General features: G+C 44.2%; 1 protein-coding gene across 3 annotated transcripts in view; it reads right to left on the bottom strand.

Moving 5' to 3' along the window:
- Positions 1-11,286, bottom strand: part of S1PR4 (sphingosine-1-phosphate receptor 4) — a 75,322-nt gene extending 64,036 nt beyond the window's left edge. The window contains exon 1 of one of the 3 annotated variants that reach the window (XM_077270720.1): positions 11,214-11,286. The gene's annotated coding sequence lies outside the window, so the exon portion shown is untranslated. The remainder of the gene's footprint in view (positions 1-11,213) is intronic. The other 2 variants (XM_077270755.1, XM_077270729.1) reach the window with 2 other exon arrangements.
- Between the last annotated feature and the right edge of the window lie 8,157 nt (positions 11,287-19,443).

Raw genomic sequence — 19,443 nt, forward strand, 5'->3', positions numbered from 1 at the left:
GTGGTTAGATGATCAAAGACATTGGGGCTGGCAACAACTATATGCTATAACACCTTCCACCAGATAATATCTAGAGCGACCAGAGTCATGGATATACATCAAAAAGTGAGTAAAATGTACAATGCAACAAATGAATTATACCAATCATTAAGCAGGCACATTAAAATATGTTTCTAGATGGTAAAGTGGCAAATGACAGACAGCAGACAGCAAGCAGAGGTGGGAGGTTGTACCATTAGAGTCTATTGCAGCAGATGCGACAGCAAGCAGAGGTGGGAGGTTGCACCATTAGAGGCTATTGCAGCAGATGCGAAAGAAGCAGAGGTGGGAGGTTGTACCATTAGAGGCTATTGCAGCAGATGCGCCTGCAAGCAGAGGTGGGAGGTTGCACCATTAGAGTCTATTGCAGCAGATGCGACAGCAAGAAGAGGTGGGAGGTTGTACCATTAGAGTCTATTGCAGCAGATGCGACAGCAAGCAGAGGTTGTACCATTAGAGTCTATTGCAGCAGATGCGCCTGCAATCAGAAGTGGGAGGTTGCACCATTAGAGTCTATTGCAGCAGATGCGACAGCAAGAAGAGGTGGGAGGTTGTACCATTAGAGTCTATTGCAGCAGATGCGACAGCAAGCAGAGGTGGGAGGTTGTACCATTAGAGTCTATTGCAGCAGATGCTGATGACATTGCTTCTTTGCCCAGCCTCTGCTCCCTCCTATGTAGTAGCCTACTCATTCCTACCTCCGTCTTTTGTCCCCACTGGCTGCCTGATTACTGCCTGGGCTACTGTTAAACTGTACGACCGGAGGGCACAGGCACTGCTGTTGTATTCTGCAGCTCAGCTTGCCAAATACCAAATCAGCACTCTTTTACCATTATCCACTATTTTCCAATGTGGGAAAGCACTGAACGCAGAGCTCTTAGCAGACTCAAGCAGCATTCTCCTGTAAGCAGTATGCTCCAGTTAGCTGGCAGGTCATACTAACATAGTAGCATAGCAAGGCCAAAAAAAAGACATTGTCCATCCAGTTCAGCCTATATTCCGTCAGAATAAATCCCCAGATCTACGTCCTTCTAAAGAACCTAATAACTGTAAGATACAATATTGTTCTGCTCCAGGAAGACATCCAGGCCTCTTTTGAACTCCTCGACTGAGTTCGCCATGATCACCTCCTCAGGCAAGCAATTCCAGATTCTCACTGGCCTAACAGTAAAGAATCCTCTTCTATGTTGGTGGAAAAACCTTCTCTCCTCCAGACGCAGAGAATGCCCCCTTGTGACTGTAACCCTCCTTGGTATAAACAGATCCTCAGAGAGATATTTGTATTGTCCCCTTATATACTTATACATGGTTATTAGATCACCCCTCCGTCGTCTTTTTTCTAGACTAAACAATCCTAATTTTGCTAATCTCTCTGGGTATTGTAGTTCTCCCATCCCCTTTATTAATTTTGTTGCCCTCCTTTGTACTTGCTCTAGTTCCATTATATCATTCCTGAGCACCGATGCCCAAAACTGTAAACAGTACTCCATGTGCGGTCTAACCAGTGATTTGTACAGAGGCAGTATAATGCTCTCATCATGTGTATCCAGACCTCTTTTAATGCACCCCATGATCCTGTTTGCCTTGGCAGCCGTTGCCTGGCACTGGCTCCAGGTAAGTTTATCTCCATGTTAGATCTACCCAGTGGTTTTCCGTTCAGTGTGTAATGGTGATATTGATTCCTTCTTCCCATGTGCATAACATTACATTTATTTTTGTTAAACCACATCTGCCACCTCTCGGCCCAAGTTTCCAACTTATCCAGATTAGTGATGTGTCGTTCATGAATGATCCGAGTCAAAGAGCCAGTTCCCTGCTGTGAACGATGGGAGCCAGCACCCTAGTGAGAGCCACTAAAGTCCCTGATTGGCACTCACTGGGCATAAAATCCCTGTGTTTGGCAGACATAACTCCGCCCACCTGGACAAAACTCCACCCACTCATCAATTTAATTGGCTGCTAGAAAGCGGGCGGAGTTTCTGCCATATATGGGCGGGGTTTCAGACACCTAACATCAGCATAAATATGTGTTCACATATTGTGAACACATATTTACTAGGGATCCATTTAGGATCCAAATAGAGCCGGCTCTTTTTGGTGAGCGGAGCCATAAGAGCCAAAGCACCAAAAAGAGCAGGACTGCCCATCACTAATCCAGATCCATCTGTAACAGAATACTATCTTCTCTTGTATTGATTGCTTTACATAGTTTTATATCATCTGCAAATATCGATATTTTACTGTGTAAACCTTCCACCAGATCGTCAATAAATATGTTGAAGAGAATACAGTAGGTCCCAACACCAACCCCTGCGGTACCCCACTGGTCACAGCGACCCAGTTAGAGAATATACCATTTATAACCACCCTTTGCTTTCTATCACAAAGCCAGTTACTTACCCATTTACACACATTTTCCCCCAGACCCAGCATTCTCATTTTGTGTACCAACCTCTTGTGTGGTATGGTATCAAACGCTATGGAAAAATCAAGATATACCACGTCCAATGACTCACCGTGGTCCAGCCTATAGCTTACCTCTTCATAAAAACTGATTAGATTGGTTTGACAGGAGCTATTCCTCATAAACCCATGCTGATATGGAGTTAAACAATTATTCTCATTGAGATAATCCAGAATAACATCCCTCAGAAACCCTTCAAATATTTTACCAACAATAGAGGTTAGACTTACTGGCCTATAATTTCCAGGTTCCACATTTGCTATGCGCCAGTCCTGTGGAACAGACCCCTTTCGTTATAGAGTTCCTAAATATAAGAAATAATGGTTTTCTATTACATTACTTAGTTCTGTTAGTACTCGTGGATGTATGACATTCGGACCCGGAGATTTATAAATTTTAATCTTATTTAGCCGTTTTCGCACCTCTTCTTGGGTTAGATTGGTGACCCTTAACCTCTTTCTTTCATCGGATGGAATAGTACGTCCGATGGCAGAACCCCCGCTTGGATGCAGGCTCCGGCGGTGAGCCCGCATCAAAGCCGGGACATGTCAGCTGTTTTGAACAGCTGACATGTGCCCGCAATAGGCGCAATCATGATCCGCCCACGCCTATTAACTAGTTAAATGCCGCTGTCAAACTCTGACAGTGGCATTTAACAAGCGCTCCCGGCCATCCGGCCGGAAATGCGCGCACTGGTGACCCCCGTCACGTGATCGGGGGTCATCGGTGCGTCGTCATGACAACCAGAGGTCTCCTGAAGACCTCTATGGTTGTTGATGCCAGATTGCTATGAGCTCGATGGCACTCATAGCAATCCTGTAATTCTACTACATAGAGGCGATCTGAGCATCACCTCTGTGTAGCAGAGGCAATCAAGTTGTGGCAGCTTCTAGCCTCCCATGGAGGCTATTGAAGCATGCCAAAATTAAAAAAAATGTTTTTAAAAATATTAAATAATAAAAAAATCTAAAAGTTTAAATCAAATCTACACATATTTGGTATCGCCGTGTTCAGAATCGCCCGATCTATCAATAAAAAAAAAGAGGATTTACCTGATCGCTTCACGGTGTAGTGAGAAAAAAAGTAAAAACACCAGAATTACGATTTTTGTTCGCCGCGACATTGCATTAAAATGCAATAACGGGCGATCAAACGAACGTATCTGCACCAAATGGTATAATTAAAAACGTCAGCTCGGCGCGCAAAAAATAAGCCCTCACCCAGACTACGAAAAATGGAGATGCTACGGGTAGTGGAAAATTACACAATTTTGTTTTAGCAAAGTTTGGAATTTTTTTTTACCACTTAGGCCGGGGTCACACATGCGTGTTTTACGGACGTAAGAGCGCAGAAACTACGTCCGTAAAACTCGCATTACATACTGCACAATTATTCTCAATGGGGCTGCTCCTATCAGCCGTATATTACGGATCCGTAATATACGGCTTTCTACGGCCGTACAAAATCGCAGCATGCTGCGTTTGTCAGCGTATTGCGCAAAAAAATCGCCAATGAAAGTCTATGGGGGCGAGAAAAATACGGATTCCACACGGACCAGCAGTGTGACTTGCGAGAAATACGCAGCGGTGTTAGTGAAAAGTCGGTAGTTCAATTGCCGGCTTTTCATTTCTCCTGCACAAACCCGACAGGATATGAGACATGGTTTACATACAGTAAACCATCTCATATCCCCATTTTTTTTGCATATTCCACACTACTAATGTTAGTAGTGTGTATGTGCAAAATTTCAGCGCTGTAGCTGCTAAAATAAAGGGTTAAATGGCGGAAAAAATTGGCGTGGGCTCCCGCGCAATTTTCTCCGCCAGAATGGTAAAGCCAGTGACTGAGGGCAGATATTAATAGCCAGGAGAGGGTCCATGGTTATTGGCCCCCCCGTGGCTAAAAACATCTGCCCCCAGCCACCCCAGAAAAGGCACATCTGGAAGATGCGCCTATTCTGGCACTTGGCCACTCTCTTCCCACTCCCTGTAGCGGTGGGATATGGGGTAATGAAGGGTTAATGCCACCTTGCTATTGTAAGGTGACATTAAGCCAGATTAATAATGGAGAGGCGTCAATTATGTCACCTATCCATTATTAATCCAATTGTATGAAAGGGTTAAAAAACACACACACATGATTTAAAAGTATTTTAATGAAATAAACACAGCGGTTGTTTTAATAATTTATTGCTCTCTCAATCCATCAGCAACACCCTCGCTTGGAAAAATAATAAACGCACAAGATACATACCCTCTGGTGAACTGTCACGTCCAACGAGGTAATCCATCTGAAGGGGTTAACTAATATTACAGGCAGGAGCTGCGATAAACCACTCGCTCGTGCCTGTAATCCCCCGGGTGCTGAAAGGAAAGCAGTGATCTATACTTACATTCAGTCGCGGTGATGCGCCCCTGCTGGATGTTCTCATGAACTGCAGCCTGGGAACTTTTTCCCACGCTCCAGGTCATATGAGGACATCCACCAGGGGGCGCATCACCGCGACTGAAGGAAATGTAGGTCAATGACCTACATTTCATTCATTCGCCGGGGATTACAGGCACGGAGCACAGCTGCATTTGCAGGGCTCCTGCCTGTAAAATATTTTAACCCCTTCAGATGGATTACTTCGTGGGACGTGACGGTTCAGCTGAGGGTATGTATCTTGTGCGTTTATTATTTTGCCAAGCGAGGGTGTTGCTGATGGATTGAGAGAGCAATAAATTATTAAAACAACCGCTGTGTTTATTTCATTAAAATACTTTTAAATCATGTGTGTGTGTGTTTTTTAACCCTTTCATACAATTGGATTAATAATGGATAGGTGTCATAATTGACGCCTCTCCATTATTAATCTGGCTTAATGTCACCTTACAATAGCAAGGTGGCATTAACCCTTCATTACCCCATATCCCACCGCTACAGGGAGTGGGAAGAGAGTGGCCAAGTTCCAGAATAGGCGCATCTTCCAGATGTGCCTTTTCTGGGGTGGCTGGGGGCAGATGTTTGTAGCCAGGGGGGGCCAATAACCATGGACCCTCTCCTGGCTATTAATATCTGCCCTCAGTCACTGGCTTTACCGCTCTGGCGGAGAAAATTGCGCGGGAGCCCACGCCAATTTTTTTCGCCATTTAACCCTTTATTTTAGCAGCTACAGCGCTGAAATTTTGCACATACACACTACTAACATTAGTATTGTGGAATATGCAAAAAAAATGGGGATATGAGATGGTTTACTGTATGTAAACCATGTCTCATATCCTGTCGGGTTTGTGCAGGAGAAATGAAAAGCCGGCAATTGAATTACCGACTTTTCACAGATATCGCGCTGAATGAAATCTAAATACAGAATATATATATATGTGTCTCAATGACATATATATATATATACTGTATATATGTTTTAATTAACATTTGAGCACATAAATCCATTAGATGTCGGTTTTGCAAGCCTGCGCGAAAATCTCGCAGTACGGATGCCATACGGATTACATACGGAGGATGCCATGCGCAAAATACGCTGACACACCCTGCCTACGGATCAATATTTTGGGAACATTTCTCCGTATTACGGACGTATAATACGTGGCGTATTGTCTTACGCCAAGTGTGACCCCAGCCTTAGATAAAAAAGAACCTAGCCAAACAAAAAACAAGTGTGGGATTGCACTTTTTTTGCAATTCCACTGCACGTGGAATTTTTTTCCCATTTTCTAGTACACGACATGGTAAAACCAATGGTGTTGTTCAAAAGTACAACTCGTCCCACAAAAAATAAGCCCTCACGTGGCCATATTGATGGAAAAATAAAAAGGTTATGGCTCTGGGAAGGAGGGGAGCAAAAAACGAAAATGCAAAACCAAAAAAAGCTCCAGGGGTTAAGGGGTTAATATAGGGGTTTCTTTGTCTCTCGGCATTTCACCTAACATTTTATTTTACACCGTGAATACCGTGGAGAAGAAGGTGTTTAATACGTTAACTTTTTCCTCTTCATCTACAGCCATTCTTTCCTCACAATTTTTTAAGGGGCCTACACTTTCACTTATGATTCTTTTACTATTGATATAGTTGAAGAACAGTTTGGGGTTAGTTTTACTCTCCTTAGCAATGTGCTTTTCTGTTGTTTCCTTTTTGGCAGCTTTAATTAGTTTTTTAGATAAAGTATTTTTCTCCCTATAGTTTTTAGCTTCAACGGTGCCATCCTGCTTTAGTAGTTTAAATGCTTTCTTTTCACTGTTAATTGCCCCTCTTACTTCTTTGTTTAGCCACATTGAGTTTTTCCTATTTCTAGTCCTTTTATTCCCACAAGGTATAAACCGCTTACAGTGCCTATTTAGGATGTTTTTAATCATTTTCCATTTATTATCTGCATTCTTATTTCTGAGGACATTGTCCCAGTCAACCAGATTAAGGCCATCTCTAAGCTGGTCAAACTTTGCCTTCCTAAAGTTCAGTGTTTTTGTGACTCCCTGACAAGTCCCCCTAGCGAAAGACAGGTGAAACTGTACAATATTGTGGTCGCTATTTCCTAGATGCCCAACCACCTGCAGATTTGTTATTCTGTCAGGTCTATTAGATAGTATTAGGTCTAAAAGTGCTGTTCCTCTGGTTGGATTCTGCACCAATCGTGAAAGATAATTTTTCTTGGTTATCAGCAGAAACCTGTTGCCTTTATGGGTTTCACAGGTCTCTGTTTCCCAGTTAATATCCGGGTAGTTAAAGTCCCCTATAACAAGGACCTCAATATGGGTTGCAGCTTCATCTAGCTGCCTTAGTAGTAGACTTTCCATGATTTCTGTTATATTTGGGGGTTTGTAACAAACCCCAATGAGAATTTTGTTACTATTTTTCCCTTCATGTATTTCAACCCACGACATCCTCATTCCCTTCGCTAATATCCTCCCTCCATCTGCTCCATTCTTCCACAGGTTGGATAATCTGAGAGAACAGTGCTGCTGTTATTAAAACTACTATCTTGCAGCTTGTTGTCTTTGAGTAGTGACAAGAATGATTCTGCTCGGCTCTTCCCCAGGTTTCAGAAGTGGTGCTGCGTCACGGATGTGTCGAGGCTGCAGACCATTGAACTGCATCTGTCTGCAGAATGTCTCAGTTGTTAGCTTTGCAGACTAGTGGCCACCTTCCCGGGTGCTAATGACCACACCTGGAGCCGGGTGTTTATATCTCCCTACTTCCTGTTGGGAGGCGCGGGTGTTATTTCCATTCCTCCCTTGTGAAGGCTTTGAGCTACAGGAGTCGGCTAACTTCCTTCCTGGTGTTGGGAGGACGTCTGGTGTTTCCTCTCTGAGCCTGTGTAGGATGGGGAGCCAGGGAGGTAGCCATGGCCAACAGCAATCCCTGTATCACTCCTTGGACCCCCTCCTGCATAAGTTCACATTTCTCTGCTGCGTTATCTCTGTGCTGACTCTCTGTGCCATCTGGACTTGCCCGGTACGGGGATGTATTCCTCACAGATGGTTCCGAAATAAAGGAGACACACTCCAGCTTAACTTCAATATGAACTTGTTTACTCAGCACAACTTGCTCAAATACAGGCACTTCGGGTATCACAGTCAGTACCTTCTCTGTCCCTGCTCTGTCCTCTGTTTCTCCATATTCAGCCCCGGGTTGTACTGTATCTTACAGTCCTGCAGAATCTATTCCATCCGGAATTCTTGCCTCACATGGGGAAGTCCTACACCACTTTGCCCCGGTTCTAAGAACTGCCGCCCAGGCAAAGACCTGCCACATCTTGCTTGTGCTGCCTGGCTCAACAAACTTTTTTCTTTCTCTATGGGGACAGATTCCTTTAGCTGTGTCCGCATCACTGCCGCACTTCTTCCTCCTAGAGGAACCTTCCTGTGCAAGCTGTTCTATGCTGGGCACCTCTCTGGTAACATTGTGGGGCACAGTGACTCCTGGCCAGGCAGCCCAGTGAGCTGCATGAGCGTCCAGGCCCTGACTGACTAAAACAAGGAAGCCTAACTATTCTTATGCCACTGTGCCCTTCCTACTCTAGCTATGTGCTACAGTACCCCCCTCTAATGGCCAACTATGGACACTACACCCCTATCACTATACTGGGCCCAGGGACAAACTTTCCCTAACACAAAGTGTGCCAAACATATATATATATTTACAGAGCAATACACAGACAGTATAGCAATGCTCTTGTGCACGGTGGTAATACACTTTAGGTGTAGCAGTACCACCGTGTACGAACACATTAATAACATTTACATTGTTTACACTAAAAAGGGGTTGGGGAGAAGGGAACAAAAACATTTACATCGCCTACATCTGATCAAAGATAAGTGTTCCCCTCTGTTTTTCTTTCCCAGTTGTCTGTAGTGTAGTGGGGATTGACTAGTGCTCATCCTGTCTTTCATTATGCAGGACTTACCGCTAGGGTCTGGCAGGGCTAATGTATCCTGCTCGGCGATAGGTACGAAACCTATTTAGGGTCTTAGGGCAGACAGGGTGACGTTAGTTCTGCCTAGGGGTCTCCACTCCCTGCTTCCCTAGCATTGGGCTCCCCTTCCCCTTATCCCTTTGTGTTGTACTTAGTCTGTATTACACCTTGCGAAACAAGGGAGAGAAAGAAACACTCCAAAGTACTGCACACCACTATACAGTACAAGCGTATAAAAAGGTAAACTTTATTGATACACCAATAATAAAAACATCTAAAAAAATCCCACAATCCCCAAGATGATCCCGCCAAGATAGTGGAGGTCAAGAAAAGTGCATGTCCTATATAAACGTTTTATAACAAGACAAGATATAAGGCAAAATGACCATATATCACATGACATTTTAAATTCATAAGTGTTTTATAATAAAACAGGATACAATGCAAAATGTCCGTAAATCACATGACCTCTTAAATATACAAATCGCCAATAAGCCCCCCGGGGGTTAAAGATATAGACAATACATGTTTGTACCCAGGGTGAAAAAGGCCCCTGTCCGAATAGCTGAGTAGCCAATAATGTACCCAAACAAAAAATTCGATATGGTTAGTACCTGTATGCCAGAAAGATATCAATGCGCCTATGGTATAGAGAAAGTGGTGCCAGTAAACGCTCTGCCACAATATGTGACACAATCACCATATCACAGCGGCATCAAACTAGGTTCTGTGCCCAACCACGTGCAAACCAAGTGGTTCTTTCTCTCCCTTGTTTTGCTTTGACACATTACCACTCTTCTGCACCCCTCCAAATTGGACCTACACATTAAGTAGTGCGCCGGTGTTCTCGTTATGGTATTGTCTTATACCTTGCATGACACCAGTGCAACTGAACAGTGTAATTGCTGTTTCCATTGGCCCCTCACCACCCCAGTTCAACAGCTGTGCTTGTTAGTTGCTGCCTGATGTTCCTCTCCTCCCACTGCCCACAGAGAAAAGTGTTCCCTGGGGCTTTCAGTCAATTGGGGTGGAAATTGCTGTTGGGGTTGCAGGACCCACCTTTGAATAGGGGTGATATGCATGGTGGTGGAGATTGCCCACTGCGTCTGTAAGGGGAAACTGAGGTCCCCTCCCAACAACAATATAAGCCTTATATGAATAAGAACACCCCCCCACATACACCACCTTCCTAAATACAGTACTTGGTGACGGAGAGGGGGCCCTTAGGCTGTATCCAAAGCAGAATAATGCACATGTATTTTTAGTGCGTTTCCACCACGGAAACGCAGGAAAAACACATGTGATCTGCACCTATTTATATCAATAAAGTTATGTCAAAGCAAAAAATCCAAAGAGTATCAAAAACAAACCGGCTTTATTTTAAAAGCATGACACCCCAAACACAGGCAAAAAACGCATTTAAAAAAAAAAAACCCCAATGAAAAAGCGTAAGTAACCACATTAAAATAATAGGTGCAGAAATTCTGCTACATCAAATATGCACCTAAAGCTCATCATGGGATTGGAGCCTTACACAGGTGATGTAAATACCCACAAGTCCTTAGAAAATACCAACAGTGTTCTGTTATGAACAGGAGCTCTCTGCACAGGCTATCCTATAATTCTCACCTATTGGAGGACTTGAGAACTAGAGTTGAGAAATACTGGTCTAAACAATTTAAGAGACCAAGCAAGGGCACTGTAATAGAGAGAAAAACTTCCCCAAGAAAAAAATAATTCAATTTAAACATCTATTTCCCTTGTTCAGTATCTACAATTTTCTGAAAACAAAAAATATGGAAACGATCATCACATCGGAAAAAAATTATTTGTATATATTCCTTACGCCACATGCATCAACAACCTTGTTTTAGCAACTATAGACTGAACTCTTAGAAAGCACAAACTTGCACCAGTTTGTGTTATAATATACACATTTTCTTCACTCTCTCTTAATATAAAGTACATTTAATTTATGTCCACTTTGTTATTTCTAGAAACACAGTTGTATCTATCTATTTTTTATCCTATTATCTATCTATCTATCTATCTATCTATCTATCTATCTATCTATCTATCTATCTATCTATCTATCTATCTATCTATCTATCCATCCATCCATCCATCCATCCAATCTACCTGCTTAATAACTTCACATCCAGCTGATCTTATAGTTAGTTATATTATCCTTTACTTTAATTTTTTTCTATTCTGCCCCATCTCTTTGTATATTTAGTGTTTAGCCATGAAAGGATTAGCTACATGATCTTTCCCATAAGAATCCATTGAATCCCTGCTCACCTGGCATCAGATGGTCACTTTGTGCATGCATGCAGGTGATCTCTGATCTCTGAAGAAGTGACAGCTAATTGACATCTAGAAGTTCTGGCAGGAAATAATGTAACCTCTACCACAGGTTTCAGGATGGACCCCACCCAGGGGAGAGGCAGGGGTACTGGTAACTGCAAAAACTGTCAATACTAATGTTTTGCTTTGTATATTAAATTGTGTCATTTTGCTAAGATTTACATATTTTATTCATTGTAATTGATTTTGTGTATATAAAATGTAATTATTTATGTTGTTTATTATAAAGAAGTAATATATTTTATTTCAAAATACATTTGGGCTAGATATATAATGTTATAAATAGAGATGAGCGAATCTGTTCGGGTCCCTCCTTATTCGGCAAGCGATAGCACTTACCGAATAAGCTGCAGAGGGAACCCGGATACCTGGATTGCACTGGCTGTCCGGCGCCGCAGCTGCATGTGTCCCAGCTGTTTCACTGTGACAACACATGCATGGAGAGCCAGTTTTTTGGGGTCTCCATGCAGGTTGTGACTGTCACACAGCTGCAACACATGTAGCTGTGGAGCCAGATAGCTGATCAGCAGTTGTGATCCAGGTATCCGGAGTCCCTCTGCAGCTTATTCGGTAAGCGCTATAGCTTGCCGAATAAGGAGGGACCCAAACAGATTCGCTCATCTCTAGTTATAAACTGAGAACAATACTATATGTTCTCAATATGCACAAGTTTATTTCATACATCATGAGGCAATGGTACCAATGGATTAGTTGATTGTCCAATGGGTTTCTGCTATCTTTGATAGCATTTAGAAGTTTTGACTGTCATAAAACTTCTATATGCACATCCGTCTTTTACTAAGACTCAAATTAGACGATCATATTTCATGGCCCTTATATGGATTTCAAAGCCCGTTCTCCTTAATTTACAGTCTAGCGGCTCATACTTATTTGTGAGAAAAATGGACGAGTGCAATCCAATAAAAAATCGGTTTGCACTCGGACCAATGTTAATTTAGGAGGCCCTGCTCATCTGCAATTATTTATTTAATTATTTATTTTCCCTCAGATCAGGCGTTGAAAAGAATTACAGCTTGCCGTGATTGTCCTTGTATCTTGGACAATGGGTGTGAAAAAAAAAAAATCGCACGGCGCTCAGACCATGCGAGTGCCTTCCCATTTTTACACACCCAAGTTTTTGAAAACCCGACATTTCATCTGCCACGTACAGTAATATCACAGCGTGACCCGACAGAATAGAATATATATATATATATATATATATATATATATATATATATACATACATATAGAATAGATATAAAGATGTCAGTCACCTATTTAGTTTGCACAGTGTTTGTGTAGTTAACTGTACATGTATTTTATCAATAAACAAATGATTATCTGAAAACACTGGCGGGGGTCCCCCAAAGTCTTATTAACCAGCGGACAGCTGGGAGCAGATGTTTATAGCCTGGGAAGTGGGTAATACCCATGGAGTTTCCCAGGCTATATCAGCTCACAGCTGTATACTTAGCATTTACTAGTTATTAAAATGAGGGACACCCAACAAAAATTACGTAGGGTCCCCCTATAATTAATAACCAGCAAACTGCTGCTGGCTGATATTAATAGACTTGGAAGGGACCATAGATATTGACCCCTGTCCCAGACTAAAAACATCAGCTTTCAGCTGCCACAGAAATGGCACATCCATAACAAGCACCAAATCTGGCTCTTGGCCTCTCACTTGTCCAATTGACCAGCGACTTTTCTAGCTCTGCTACAGCTAGATGGCAGGCTGCATTGTTGCAGGATGCGACTACACACCTGCCATCCAGCAGAGATACTGAGTAGCGCGTGCTAAAGTTGAGCGGAGTTCATAACCAATGAACTCCTTTGACCTCACGGTCGCAGTGCCATCAGAAAGGTCATCAGAGTTCAGAGCCAATTAACTCAGTTTAACTCAATGACATCAGCGCAAAATCAGACAAATTGATTTTCTGAATTTGTTTTCTCATTTTGACTTTCATAGATGTGGTCTACTTATGATGTTAATCACAGGCCTCTCTCATCTTTTTAAGTGGGAGAACTTGCACAATTGGTGGCTGACTAAATACTTTTTTCATAGTAAATATAAGTAAACTGACTGAACAGCAATCTAGTCTGAACTGGTGCATAACCAAAAAACTCTTACATAGCAAATAGATCAATGGCTGCACTCAACTGTACTAAAGCAAGGAAATGTGCGATACATGAAATGTGAATAGCATAATGGCTTGTGAAATCTATGAAAAAACACATGAGATGCTTAACACAAGATTTGGCCAAAAAATGTGAGCCCATCCACCAAACGTCAAGGTAATCTCAAATCGGATGGGTAGAAATCTTGTGCTAAGCATCTCATGTGTTTTTTCATAGATTTCACAAGCCATTAAGCTATTCACATTTCATGTATCACACATTTCCTTGCTTTAGTACAGTTGAGTGCAGCCATTGATCTATTTGCTATGTAAGACTTTTTTGGTTATGCACCAGTTCAGACTAGATTGCTGTTCAGTCAGTTTACCATTACTTGCTATGTACTATTTTTTCTGACTTAAACGCCCCGCCCTTCACCATGCTGTGATTTTAATTACATCCAAACACAGTTGGTTCTGACCTTCCTATAAATGCAGGCTTTACCATGTTATTAGCCAGATGTAAGTGTTCACACTAGGCAGTCAGGTCAGGTACCCATCCGATTTGAGATTACCTTGACAATTGGTTGATGGGCTCACATTTTTTTGCCAAATCTTGTGCTAAGCATCTCATGTGTTTTTTCATAGATTTCACAAGCCATTAAGCTATTCACATTTCATGTATCGCACACTTCCTTGCTTTAGTACAGTTGAGTGCAGCCATTGATCTATTTGCTAAATACTTTTTTCCCCACTGTATATATATGTATATACATCCATATATATATATATATATATATATATATATATATATATATATATATATATATATATATATAATTAATGAATATTTCCTTTGAAAACTGTGTAAGTGATAGAGTGATTCTCTATGTAAAAGCTCATGTTAAAATCGCATTACATTCGGATGCTAGGTGCTGAAAATCGCATTGTACTCACAAGAAAATAGCATGACACTTGCTTGATACACGTCTCACTTTTGTGGACTGATATCAGACCGTTTTTTTACGGTGATGGGTATGAGCCCTAATATTGATATTTGAGGCAGTAAGTTCAAGTCAGGTAACTCTACAAACTACATAACCATAAGTACAATTAGTTGAAAGGGTTCAGAGGTACAACCAAAATAATTAGGGTAATGGTAAGAGTATCAACAAAGATGACATTTATTTACATGGCAATGCTTATGTTTTTACCAGCAAAGTTACTGGTCAGATGTAGGTCATAATAAACATGTAAATGCTATAGAATAGTCCTTAGCATACTTATACAAATTCAAAGTGCATTAGATTTCATGATTTGAAAAAAAAAATTACATTAATTCATTAAGTTCAACCAGTTAAGTAGGTAAAAATGTAATCTGACTGTAGGGTAATCCATCACCTTAAGTGGGCAACCATGACAGACTTTCTGTAAACCGCTGGATTTAGCAGGTCTCAGAGGCTTCCTGGTCTTCACCTCTTACCTCTGTACAGGGATTTGGCCACTGCTACAGGGTCCTCTTGGTTCCATCCATGAAGTAGCTGCTGGTCAGAGGCAAACATTGATTCAAGAAACAAAAGCTGGCTGTCTTAAAGGGAACCTGTCACCCCCAAAATCGAGGGTGAGCTAAGCCCACCGGCATCAGGGGCTTATCTATAGCATTCTGTAATGCTGCAGATAATCCCCCGATGTATCCTAAAAGATGAGAAAAAGAGGTTAGATTATGCTCACCTGGGCGGGCGGTCCGATCCGGTGGGCGTCGCGGTCCGGTCCAGGGCCTCCAATCTTCATAGGATGATGTCCTCTTCTGGTCTTCACGCTGCGGCTCTGGCGCAGGCATACTTTGTCTGCAAGAAATGTCAGAAAGGCCCGACGCCTGCGCACTGCAGTACTTTGCTCTGCCCTCAACAGGGCAGACAAAGTTTGCCTGCGCCAGAGCCGCAGCGTGAAGACAAGAAGAGGACGTCATCTGATGACGATGGAAGGCGCCGGACCGCGACACCCATCGGACCGGACCGGGACCGGGACCGCCCCTGGGTGAGTATAATCTAACCTCTTTTTCTCATCTTTCAGGTTACATCGGGGCTTATCTACAGCATTCCAGAATGCTGTAGATAAGCCCCTGATGCTTTTGGGCTTAGCTCACCCTCGATTTTGGGGGTGACAGATTCCCTTTAACGCCAGAGAGATGGGAACAATAACTAAGCAGGGTTCAAGCCCTTAAGATCAGGTATTTCAAATGCAATAAATGGCAGCAAATGATTCGGTGATTTAAAGGGAACTTGTCACCAGAAAAAATGCTATTAACCTGCAGACATAGGGTTAATCTGCAGGTCAATAATGTTATTTACCTGCCCGATGCCAGCACTTACCCGAACGCTTTGGGAGGAAAGTTAACTTTATTCTTCCCAGCAGCGTCACGGTTTCAGTCACGGGGGCTGCGCTGGGACTTGTTCAGTCATCACTCTGACTATAGAGAGCAGCAGCTGTAACCGCACCCATGCACTGACTGACAACCGGCTCTGCATTAGGGCTGGCTGTCAGTCAGGAATGGTGAAAGCTACCACTCTATATACACAAAGCTGTCACTGAAACTGAATGCTGCCCATGGAAATAAAGTTGATTTTCTCTCCGCAGTGTTCAGGTTAGTGCTCGGACCAACAGGTTCAGAACGTTGTTAATCTGCAGATTACCCCCATATCTGCAGGTTAATAGCTCATTTTCTGGTGACAGGTTCCCTTTAAAGGGAATCTGTCACCTCAAATTGGCAGGCTATGTAAATGCCCTGTGTCCGGTCCATAAGTCCTCCCTGACGAAGCTCCACTTGTGGGAGCGATACGCGTAGGTCATCTCTTCCACCCTTCTTGGACTTGGATCTTGATTCTTTGCCCTCTTCATATGCCACATTTTGGGTAATATAACCCTTGGTTGTTCTTGGCCCCAGGGCCGTATTTAGAGTTTCTGCTGCCCTAGGCACTTTTCGTGCTGCGTCCCCCACTGGTCAGTATGACTAATGCAGACACTGTCGGCAGTGACTTGGGCTACTTTCACATCAGCGATTTTTACCATTCGTGGCCGATCCGACAGTTTTTCTGCATCTGCCACGTAACACATCACTTACGGCAACACTGCGTTCGGTCTCATTCATTCCCTGTGGGACTTGCGGACATGTGCCGCACTTGCAGTTTTGCCGCGATCCGATAAATGCGGTACTTGCAGCAACGGAAAAAAACGCTGCTAGCAGTGTTTTTTTGTCTCATCGTAAGTGTAAAACCGCAAGTGCTGCACATGTTCGCAAGTCCCATAGGGAATCAGTAAGGGGTCCAAAATCTATGTATATGCCCATGTAGCTCTTTCAAAGACAATTCCAGCAATATTTTTACATGTTCAGTCCATTCATCTGAAATCAGTTTGCATACATATGCAAATGAGGGAGTAGATCTGTTACTCCAGCTCTATACCCCCTCAGTGCTGTATTATATAGTATATAACACAGCCACATAGTATATAAGAGCCACGTAGTATATAGCACAGCCCACGCAGTGTGTAACACAGCCCACGCAGTGTGTAACACAGCCCACGCAGTGTGTAACACAGCCCACGCAGTGTGTAACACAGCCCACGCAGTGTGTAACACAGCCCACGCAGTGTGTAACACAGCCCACGCAGTGTGTAACACAGCCCACGCAGTGTGTAACACAGCCCACGCAGTATATAGCACAGCCCACGCAGTATATAGCACAGCCCACACAGTGTATAACACAGTCCACGCAGTGTGTAACACAGCCCACGCAGTGTGTAACACAGCCCACGCAGTGTGTAACACAGCCCACGCAGTGTGTAACACAGCCCACGCAGTGTATAGCACAGCCCACGCAGTATATAACACAGCCCACGCAGTGTATAACACAGCCCACGCAGTGTATAACACAGCCCACGCAGTGTGTAACACAGCCCACGCAGTGTGTAACACAGCCCACGCAGTGTATAACACAGCCCACGCAGTGTATAACACAGCCCACGCAGTGTATAACAGCCCACGTAATATATAGCAGTATAGGCACCATATCCCTGTTAAAAAAAGAATTAAAATAAAAAAGTTATATACTCACCCTCCGGCGTCCACCGAAGCTGTCCCGATGCGCGTGATGCTGCCGCCAGCTTCTGTTCCCAGTGATGCATTGCGAAATTACCCAGATGACTAAGTCATCTGGGTAATTTTGCAATGCATCACTGGGAACGGAAGCTGGCGGCAGCATCGTGCGCATCGGTGGACGGCGGAAGGTGAGAATAGCACAATTTTTAAATTTTTTACTTATTTTTAACATTATATCTTTTTATTATTGACGCTGCATAGGCAGCATCAATAGTAAAAAGTTGGTCCGGGATGGGGCGACACACTGGCACTGACAGCTCCGCACATACGTACAGCTCCACACAGACACACACATACATACAGCTCCACACACACACAGCCCCACACACACATACAGCTCTGCGCACACACACATACAGCTCCGCTCCTTGCACACACACATACAGCCCCACACACATACAGCACCGCACAGACACACACATACAGCTCCACACACATACAGCTCCGCTGCTTGCACACACACATACAGCTCCGCACAGACACACAGCCAGCTCCGCTGCCAGCCAACACACACATAAAGCTCTGCTGCCCGCACACACACACATACAGCACCACACACACATACAGCACCGCACAGACACACACATACATACAGCTCCGCACACATACACAGCTCCGCACACACACAGAGCTCCACACACACAGAGCTCCACACACACACATACAGCACCGCAGACACACATACATACAGCTCCGCACACACAGAGCTCCACACAGACACACACATACAGCTCCGCACACACAGAGCTCCGCACACAGACAGCTCTGCACACACAGACAGCTCTGCACACACAGACAGCTCTGCACACACAGACAGCTCTGCATACACAGACAGCTCCGCGCACACACACATACATACATACATACAGCTCCGCACACAGACACATACATACAGCTCCGCACACACAGAGTTCCGCACACACAGAGCTCCGCACACACAGACACACACATACAGCTCCGCACACACAGAGCTCCGCACACACAGACACATACATACAGCTCTGCGCACACAGAGCTCCGCACACACAGACAGCTCTGCGCACACAGAGCTCCGCACACACAGACAGCTCTGCACACACAGAGCTCCGCACACACAGACAGCTCTGCGCACACAGAGCTCCGCACACACAGAGCTCCGCACACACAGACAGCTCTGCGCACACAGAGCTCCGCACACACAGAGCTCCGCACACACAGAGCTCCGCACACACAGAGCTACACACACATACAGCTCTGCACACCAGCAGTGGCAATGATTGCTCCCAGGACCCAGATAGTGAGTGAGGGTGTATTATACCCCACCCCCACCACTCACTCTCTGGGTCCGTCTGCCGGGAGGAAAGATCAAACAGATATCATCCATTCAGGGCTGCTGTGTTTGCACGGCTCCTCCAGCCTCAGGCACTACAGGAAGTAATGAGGCTGAGGAGGAATGTGAGGGAAGAAGTGAGCACCGTGAGGTGAGTCACAGACAGCCGTGCAGCAGGCAGCGCGCGGGCAGGAGCAAGGAGGGAGATCGTTACAGACAGAGTCACAGAGACAGTACACTACTTACTGTGCATGTACTGCTCTACTGTCTGCGAGTCCTCCAGCTCCTGGCCAGCAATGTGCGAGTCCAGGAGAGGACACAGGGTCGGCACACAGGGCGCCGCCGCTCCACCTCAGCAGTCACATTCCGGCCGGCACCACCAGTGAGGCTGTGAGCATGGGGTCAGTGAGGTCACTGTGAGGGGGAGTAGGGAGAGTCGGCACCAGCACCACGTGTTCTGACTGCCGCTCTGCCGCCCCCTGTCTTCAGGAAGGGACCCACAGAACTAGTATTCAAAAAAAAAAAAAAAAAAACGAAAAAAAAAAAAATACACTTGCTCAGGTGCCGCCCCCCCGCCTG

Source organism: Ranitomeya variabilis, chromosome 1, assembly GCF_051348905.1.
Source record: "Ranitomeya variabilis isolate aRanVar5 chromosome 1, aRanVar5.hap1, whole genome shotgun sequence".
Taxonomy (NCBI): domain Eukaryota; kingdom Metazoa; phylum Chordata; class Amphibia; order Anura; family Dendrobatidae; genus Ranitomeya; species Ranitomeya variabilis.